General features: G+C 34.9%; 1 pseudogene; it reads right to left on the bottom strand.

Moving 5' to 3' along the window:
• Nucleotides 1-239: 239 nt before the first annotated feature.
• On the bottom strand, nucleotides 240-764 carry LOC123833279 (annotated as a pseudogene).
• Nucleotides 765-10,147: the final 9,383 nt, after the last annotated feature.

The following is a 10,147-nucleotide window of genomic DNA, read 5'->3' on the forward strand; positions in this document are numbered from 1 at the left end:
TAGAGACATAATTTTTAAAAAATCTGAGATCAAAAAATCTTTAGGAAGCAACCACAACAAACCACTGTACACTTGAAGACCAAGGGCTAAAAATTCACTCCTGATGAATACCATTAAGCAAAGGTTGTATAGCATCCATCACATAGTTGTTTCAAAAACAGCATTTTTCAAAAAGTATACATTTGTTTACAAATAACATTACAATATTAATAATTACAGAGAAATCATCAGAATGACTTTCAAAATATGTTAACTCTCACAAGGCATCCCTGAGCCATATCCATTTTAATCTCAGGGCTTTTAGAAGATCTTTTTACTTTAATTGGTTTTATGTCTTCATTTTCATCTTCTTTATAATTAGCACACTCTTTTTTTTTTTTTTTGCAGACTTCCTTCCAGTTGCCCCCACCAAGGTCTCATGTCTTCTAGTCATTTCTTCATCTGACACATCAGGCTCCACTGTTTCATCTTCAAGTCTTCCTTCTTTTTTAACATTCATCTGAAGCAATAATTTCTCAACCTCAGGATTAAATTCTCTGATTGACTTTCTTCCATAGATAAGATCAGCACAAAACAAGAGACTCTGCTCTTCTGTGAATCTCTTTCTCTTTGGGCTCTGGCAAATCCGAGGACCAGTGCTCTTCAGTAATGATTTTCTTTTCCTCCTATTCTAGTTGTTTCTTGGTTTCTGAGTTCAGTCCCCTTTGCATGAATTCCCTGTACAGTAGATTCTTGGACAATGTAGTCTTGCTTTGGGTCACCATACTTACTCTCACCTGGCCCTGTGCTTTGCTACTTGAAATTGTTGACTTTATTCATTGTTTTTCTATTTAGTCTTTATTTCTCTCATGTCTAACTTTATTATTTCCTTCATTCTGCTGACTTTGTTTTAGTTTGATTTTTCTAGTTCCTTGAGGCATAAGTTTCGGTTATTTAGAATTTTCTTCTTTTTTAATATAAGCATTATGCACTTTCCTATTACTGCTGTCACTGCATCACGTAAGTTTTGATGCATTTGATCTAAATGTGGAAGTATGAGTTTAAAAAAACTGCAGAAAAAATACTACTTCACTCATTATTATTCCTCTATATTCCTAAATAAAATTTAACCTAGAGCAAATTACATACTCAGAATTTTGAGTGAATCAATCAACCATCTCATTACTCGAGTATTAATAGGTAAATAAATTCATTTGTGCTATATTCCTAGAGTTCCTGGTGTCCTGTAACCTGTCAAAGACCTAACCTTTTTGAATCCCTTTCAGAACAGCTTGTTGTACCATTACTCATTCTTGCCAATTAATGTACAAAGTGAGGTCATTCAGTTTCCTAGGACAAAGACTGTCCATAAATAAAAGACTTCCATTGTCTATTGAAGTTTCTGAGTGATATACAAAAAATTATTTTCCACTGCTAAAAAAAAGTGAGAATAATGTCATTTCACAGTAGCTGATTAAAAGCCTCCAGAGAGTTTCATAGAGGATCAGGTTTTGCCCTCTATGTTTTAATTTCACTTTTGTAGGCAAAAATCTCACTTATCTACTCAAAAAAAAATAGAGACTAAAGTAAACAACCAATTCAAGGTTAAAAGCCAATTTGCACTTTACAAAGTGTGCCTTGGGAGGTTACTATTTCTTTTTAGGATATAATGAGTACCCAGTCTTTGAAAATGTATAGAGTCAAAAATATATTTAGGCCTCTAAAGATGTGGTTCTTTATGTAATTAAATATCACCTGGAGTTCCAGTAAAATTTCAATACCTATTAATTAGAATTCTGTTGTTGAGGCTATGGGGACTCTACATTTTAAATCATAATCTCATGTATATTTTAATGCAGTATTCTTTTTCACCTAAAAATCACTCTTGCCAAGTCCAAGATAAAGCTTTATTCTAGCTGGGAATTATATGTGTGAAGTCTTACTCTTTCATGAAAGAGATGGACATTTTTTATCCCCTAAAACTAGGCCTGGCTAGGTGGCTTACTTAGTTGAAGCAACATCCCATACACCAAAAGGTTGCTGGTTTGGGGTTTGATTCCTAGTTAGGCACATACCTAGGTAGCATGATCAATCCCCAGGTGGGGGTGCATATGGGAAGAAACTGATGGATCTTTCTCACATCAATGCTTCTCTCTCACTCTTTCGTGCTTTCTCTCTCTCCTTCCCTTCCCCTCTCTCCTTTTCTCTCTCTCTGTCTCCCTCTAAACTTTCTAAACTCTCTAAAATCAATGAACAAACGTTCAGGTGAAGATTTTAAAAAAGTTAAATATTGAATTTTAAATTCTCTTATAACATGCAACTAATACCTTACTGTGAACTTTATGTATGGAATGGTGACACTTTTTCTGCAGTAGAAGACTACAGGGGAACAGAAAAAAATGTCTTAGGATAAAACTGTTTTGCTTTGTTTTTAAACAAGAGGACTTATTGTTAGGAAACCACATGCTTTTCTAACTATTTTCCATGAGATACTTGCCAGAGAGTTGCACACTATAGGATTATATTACCAAGAGGGCATTTGTCCTTTGGTTACTGTCTCCTCTTTTCATAGGAATTTGATCAGGTCTGTTAGCTGAGAAAGTGACGAGAGGAGTAGGATCACACCACTCATGAAAGCCCTACTGTAGAGCTGTAGGGCTGTAGTTTGGGGTATTGTAATTAAGAGGAAAGAGGGAGGAAAATAGATGGATTCATAATTGATGTTCCTAGGAAATTTGTTATCTAAAAACTATATATAAATTTAATAAAATGCCAAAATGTGTTGTTTTTAATTCCCAAATTTTATTCAGAAATTGTCTCACCACCCTAAGTGTAACAACCTTATCAATATTCAGCAAAATTACCCAAATCAGATTATTACAGTAGCTCTTAACTAATATGCCTCATTCTCACTCCCCCCTACTCCTTTACCCCCATCCATTCATCAAAGTGCATCTAGAGTGATCCTGTTGAAAAACACAAGTGAGAGTATACCTTCTAATGAACAACTCTCCCTGGCTTCCCAGGTTGGAGAAGGTAAAGGTCAAAGTCCTTATTCTGGTTTGTAGGGCTCTACACAGATCTGGGCTCCTCTTACCTATAGAGCTTCATCTCTACTCGTCTCTTCTCACTCTTTCAGCTCCAACATCCCCGCCCCTTGCTGTACTTGGAACTTGTGAGCGTGGCTGTTGTCTTGCTTTGTCTCCACATCCACTAAGTCCTTTGTTTCCTTTAGGTCTTATTCAAAAAATCACCTTCCTAGTGAGGCTTTTCATGGTACTTTACCCCAAACTCTAACCATTTAGCATTCCCCATGCCCTTTTCTGATTACTTCTTTTTCCTCTTTATTACTTATCCCTATGAAATATATTTTAATTATCTATTATATTCATATTTCCCCCACTAAAAAGTACATTTCATGATAAAAAGGTTCTTTGTTTTGATTTGTTCTCCAGTGTAAACCCCAGCAATTAAAACAGTTCTTGGCACATAATAAGCACTTAACAAATACTTACTGAGTCATGTAAAGATGTAAGTTTTATTCTTTTAAGGAGCCAACAAAACTGGTTTCTTCAAAGCTTAGATCAGCAAGAGTGCTGCTTCTAATAAATGACTTAACTCCTACAATAAGGTTAAACATATAGCAATTTGACAGTTGCTTCATTAATGACTTAACAATGCCCTCAAGAACCCAAACTTTTCATTATTCCATGTCGCTGTGTTGGCTTTGTGATGGCTTCTCTCACACACATTCACTTCTTGGTCACAGTGTCGAGGAGTTGCAAATGAACTTTGTTCCTGCAAATTCCTTTTTATAAAAAAAAAGTAAGAAAGATTTCCCTAAGAGACCTTCAAGTGAATTTCTTCTCATATCTCCTTGGCTAGAAATTGGTCATGCACCCATACCAAAGACGATCACTGGCAGAGAAATAATGTTTCCGTGACAACTCTCCAGTCTGATTGTCAGTCATTCCCTCATTTTAGAACCACTTGGAGGTCTCTCGGTTGTAAATTCTTGCGACCCAGCTCAAAATAATTAAATCACAGTATCTCAGGCTCCAGCCCAGGCATTATTAATTTTGAAAAATATCCAGATGAGGACTGGCCAGCTCCCTCAGTCAGAGTATTATCCTGATAGGCCAAAGTTGCAGGTTCAGTCTCTCTCTTTCTCTCTCAAAATCATTTAAAAAAATATCCAAGTGATTATAATTTACAGTCAGGTCGGAAAATCAGTGGTCTATCTAGAGACTAATCTGGAGCTGGGCAATTGTGGCAGATGGAAGACAAACATCTAAAAAATATTGAAGCTCTGCCAGAACAAAAGGTGTGAGGTGGGGGGCGGGGGGGTGAAAAAAAAAACAATCAAAATGTCTACTACGTAGCATTACATCTTTGTGTTTATAAAATTTTAGAATAATATTTCGTTGACCACAAATAAATTGTAAGTTCAGCATTATCCAAATTAGTATCTCCATTCTATTTATTCACATACACTTACAAATGCTGCGGTTTGCCGGTTCTCGGGGAAAGAGGCTTCTGGCCTTCGGAAAATGTTTTGAAGAGCCTATAAAGCCACAGGATGTCCCTCCCACACCGACAGCTGTCCTGCTCCGCTGTATTCGGCACCAGCGATAACCAATTCTATTTACTTTCCTTATTTACCTACTCTGTGACTGACCTTTTTGAAAACCAAGGGAAATCCTTAACCTCTTACCATACCTTTCATGGATAAAAGCTTTTTTTAATCTTATTTTCAACAGGCTTTCTGTTGCAGAGCTTTTAGCCAGCAGGTTGATTGCAAAAGTTCCTCAAGGCAGTTACTCAAAACTGCAAGTAAAATTCTTGTTTGTGTAGAATGTGGACGATTTCTTGTTATAAAATAAGTTAGTGTCCTACTATAACCAGTGCTTCTCTCGGGTGGTTCTGGGGGATATTAAGAGGGATATTGTTGTTTTGTAAACTGCATGGCCATTGCTCTGGTTATTCTTGGTGCTGCCTCTGGACATGAATATTTTTGGTTATAAAGACAGCAAAAATTAGGCTCAAAATGTAAAAGATACTTAAAAATGCCTATCAGACCACTAACCACACAAATATTTAATAGCTAAGTGTTTGAATTTAGGGTTCCTGTTAACATAAGCACCATTACTTGTCTGTGTTCTTCATTATTTGTAGTATTTAACAAGTATAAGTAATTGCACATTTCACTATTAGCAGTGATTTCCCTAATGCATAAAGAGCTTACACATTTGTGATATTTTCCTATTGTGAAAAAGAAGATCCTATGGAAAAGAGTCTATTTCTTAGTTACTTCATTTCTCACTCTAATGACATTCAAACTTGAAACAACAGAGAATGCATTTTTTAATACTGTGTAACCTGAGTACAGAGAACCATTCCTTGAATTTTTAAAAAATTATTTCCTTGGCCAGAGAGAAATGGATTAACTTCCTGACACTATAAAGACAAGACTAAGTTATGGTTCACTATTAGGACCCTCCAGTTTTAGCTGTTCTTTCCAATAGTGTTTAGTTGTAATTAGGTTATTTTTTTTTCCCCCAGAAAAATAGAGCAGCAAATGAAGGAAGGAAGGAAAGAATGGAGGGCAGGATCCTGAGACTTTATGATTTCCCTAGAAATTAAAGAGTGCAACTTCAGGCTAAGACAATTAAATACAACTTTCTGAAATGCATGTATATCAGAGGGAGAGTTTGGTGATGTATGTACTAGCAATGGCATTTTAAAAAATTGAAAGGAAATGTTGAGAAGAATGGCCTTAATAGGAATTTAATTTTAAAATACAGACAAATTTGTATACATAAAATTTATATACATGCTCACAAACACTTCATAAAATATGTGTATATGCACATATACACATGTATGTATACACATGTATACACACATGCAATTTCACCTTTTACAAACTGCATAGAAACAGACAATGAACAGTAAGGGTGTGTGCACATTCAGTTAAAGGAGCACAAAAGCATTTTAGACTGTAAAACTGAACAAATATGATTTAAAAACCTGTACAAAGTATTACTTCTTTACAAAAAATGTGCAGTCATTTTGATACAACAAGGTACAAAACAAAACACAAATTGCAATCATTTCTAACAGCCATGAGCATGAAATTTACAGGCATGAGTTTGAATTCTCAGCCTTGGAGACACTGTGGGACCCTGATGATTTATGTTATGTTCAGTGTTTTTCATCAATGAAACAATATTGTCCACATTTCTAATGCGGATGAAAATGTCTAGCACAGTGTTGAAATGTAGCCCATGTCCAGTAAATGCTGGCATGTTATCTAAATAAACTAAAACATAAAAGGAGTATTAAGAGAGTAAAAGACAAAATCATTCTAAACGGCAGAAAAACCATTATTTCATACACTTGGAGAAGAAAACAAACACGTCTGTCATGACCATGGAAGCCACTTTGGAACAGGTGAGAATTGAGTTGAGACTTGAAAAAAAAAAATGTCACTCGCCAGTGAAAGTATTAGAGATAGAATAACTACATATTTTGGGTCACAGTAGGTGAATATAAGTATGTATTCTTTGTTTAATCCTCAAAACCATCCTGTTACATAATTCCTATTAGTCTAGCTTTGTGAGTAGATAATTCCAATGCTCAGACATGTTAAATTCCTTGTTCACTTTTCCAAGACAGTATGAAAGTGTTAGCACTTGGATTTTATTCAAGACTGAAATCCGAAAGTAACTGCTCTTTTTTGCTACTGCATTATAATGCTTCTTAAATCTGTCTCTAGAACAAGTGTTTTGGAAAGTGAATAGATGCAAATATGACTTAGAAAGAAATGTTGGGGTTATTTACAGGTAATTTATTGAAGAATCCAGACTGTAGACTGGGCTTGCTACAGAAGGATTGACAGTATTTTCTAAGAGACAGATACAATTTAAATAGGAAGAATACATATTAAGTAAGCATGTAGCCTCAGGAATATGCAGTTTTCTATACACACACACACACACACAACGTACACATACTGAAAGGAAGAAAATGACTTAGAAATATACTCTGAGCCACATTTCTACAGAGCTTGAATGCCAAAGGAGTTTTTACTTTAGCCAATAAACTGCAGAGGACTAACAGAAGATTTTGAGTAGGAGAATGATAAAGAGAAAGTGGTACCCTGGAAGATTTATTTAAAATGTTGAAGCACAGTTTAGAAGTAAAAAGAGTTGATCAACTAAGAGACTTTATCACTGTTTAAGATGTGTATGTTAGGGCCTGAAGTGGGAGTTCTAAGAAAAGAAGAGAAGAATCTTAAGAGGCATTAGCTAGTTTGAGCCCACTGAAGTTTGTGATTGATTGCCCATGGGTTGGAAGTCAGGGAGTACCAACAAAGAAACACCATAAATATTTGATATTTATAATAAATGATATAAATAAATAAGTGAACAGAGAATGACTAATGATGTCAGTGAGCAAAATATTTCATTCAAGAAAAGGACACATTTTTTGGCTTCATATATTTGAATTCTATAATACTAATAAAATGATAATTTACTATTTCATTTAATCAACAAATATTAAGTTTTATTGACACTCAAAAACATTATTCTAATTTCTGGTGAATGAGAGATTTTTTGTTGTTGTTCTTTTGTTCCTGCCTCCTTTACAGCTCCAAGAAACATTTTGGGGGGCAAATATATACAATAAAGTGATTTGAGGAGTAAAATGAAATTCTAAGGTAAAAAACAGGATGATGTGATAGACAATTACTGGAGACTATGGGGGTTCTTTTAGTTAGAGTAATCAGGGCAAACCTCTTCAAGGAGATGGCAGGCGAACATCATGATTCGTGGGGATGAGAAGAAATCATCCATTCTGATAGCCTGTGGAAGATCAGTCTAGTCAAAGTTAGTCACAGGCATAGAAGTTGCAAATCTGGAAACAAGGACAGCAGAGGAAGGGCGCAATAGTGAGTGGGGAAAGAAGTGAAACAGGAACCAAATTATATGGAACCAAGGACATCAGTTACAGAGTCTGGGTTTTAAACTGAGGGTAGTCATTGAGTATATGTAAGTAGTGAAGCAATATAACCTTACCACACATGATGCTGTCTCCTGTGTAAAGAGAGAGTGGAAGTAGGAAGCATGGTGTGAAGAATATTATATACAGAGCAGAAAAGCAGTGATGATTTGGATGGTAGGTTGACAATTAAGATGAAAAATGAATTTGAAACCTACTTTGAGGGTAGAAATAATAGGACAAACTAATGGTAATCACATGCGAGAGATTAAAAATATGAGGATTTAAAAATAACGTCTAATTTTTGGCTTGTGTTTTCCTTTGCTTGAACAGTTGGTTAGTCATACCATTTACTGAGATTAGGAAATTTTGGAAAGAATAACTAAGTATTATATGTATGTGTGTGTGCTTATGTATGAAATTATCATGATAAATAAAGTGATATACCATTCAAAGGAAAAAGTCAACTATGTGTAAAATAATCAAAATGTTTATAGAATTATATTTATGTCAATTATATGTAGATATTGAGATAAGTAGTTTTGTTCAGAAACTAATGCAACTCATTTTGGATTTTAAGTAATTCCGGTGATTATCAGCTTGCTTTGTAAATTAGGGTGAGACCTGTAAAATAGAAATGGAATTTAAATTAAAGCTTAGAGTTATTTTGTGAAATTCGGGCCCATCCAGATCCCAGAGAGGGAGTGAACTGAGAAGCCTGGAGTGGGAGTGTGTGTGTGTCCCATCAGGCATCCATTAGCTCTCCCGGCACTTTGTCTCACGAAAATTGGTGAAACCAGGACATCTCAGTCCACAAAATCTGGATGCAATACTCAATTTTTTTGAAATTCATCATATATGTCTGCTCAAATTTTCCAGAAATTAAAACCACTAATTTCATATTGCCAAGAATGAAAATGTTCCACTAGATTTCATTGTTCATAGAGAGAACTACAAACTAAATCTTTAAAAATAAAATTACATATTTTATTTTTCCTTTTGAATTTTTTTTTTCGGTGCAGAAGCTTTAACTTAAAGCAAGCCAGTGTCACAGGCTGTCACCACAAACCATGCACTTTCAGATGGGTGTGTTTGAATAAATATTTTATTTGGATATAGCCATTGGCTTTATTCTTTTTTGTTTCTCTTGCCTCATAGACATACCCCCCAAAATGTTGCTAAGAGTGATATCAAAGGGCTTCCTGTTTCTTTTCTTCCAAGAGTTTTATGGTTTCAAGTCTTACATTTAAGTCTTTAGTCCTTTTTGAGTTTGCTCGGTATATGGTATAAAAAAGTGGTCTGTTTCCTTTTTTGTGTGTGGGGGCGGGGGCATATATCTGTCCAGTTGTCTCAGTACCATTTATTGAAGAGATTGTCTTTACCCAATAGTATATTTTTACTTCCTTTGTCACAATTCAGTTCACCATATAGAAGTGGGTTTAATTCTGGGCTCTCTATATTCTGTTCCATTGATCTATGTGTCTGTATTTATGGCAGTACCATGGCTTTGTAGTATCATTTGATATCAGGTAGAGTGATATCTCCAACTTAATTCTTCTTTATCAAGATTGCTTTGACAATTTGAGGTCTTTTGTGGTCCCACACAAAATTTGGGATTAGTTGTTCTATTTCCGTGAAAAATGCCATTGGCATTTTGGTAGGGGTTGCATTGAATCTGTAGGTTGCTCTGGGTAATTTGGACATTTTACTGATGTTAATTATTTTTTGTATTTGGAATCTGAAAAAAAACACACAAAACATAAATAACTTATAGATACAGAGAACTGATAGGAGAAAAATATAAAAGGGGTTAAGAAGTACAAATTACCCATTATTGCAATAGTCATGGGGATGTAGAAGTACAGCATAGGGGATATAGTCAGTAACATTGTAATAACTGTGTATGCAGTCAGCTGAATACTAGACTTCTCAGGATAACTTCATAAGGCATACAAATAAATGTCTTATCACTATCTTGTAAACCGAAACTAATAGTGCATGTCAAATATAATTGAAAAGTAAATTTTTAAAAAGAAAGTTAATATTTTTACAGAAGCATTAATAACATGTCTTTCCTGGAACCAACATTTATTTTTCTCTTTTATTTCACACATGGGAAACTAGAGTTACTTTATATCAAATGACATTGGGTAGTTTTTCACTA

Source organism: Phyllostomus hastatus, unplaced genomic scaffold (genome assembly GCF_019186645.2).
Source record: "Phyllostomus hastatus isolate PE091 unplaced genomic scaffold, TTU_PhHast_1.1 phas_scaffold_21, whole genome shotgun sequence".
In the NCBI taxonomy this organism is placed as follows: domain Eukaryota; kingdom Metazoa; phylum Chordata; class Mammalia; order Chiroptera; family Phyllostomidae; genus Phyllostomus; species Phyllostomus hastatus.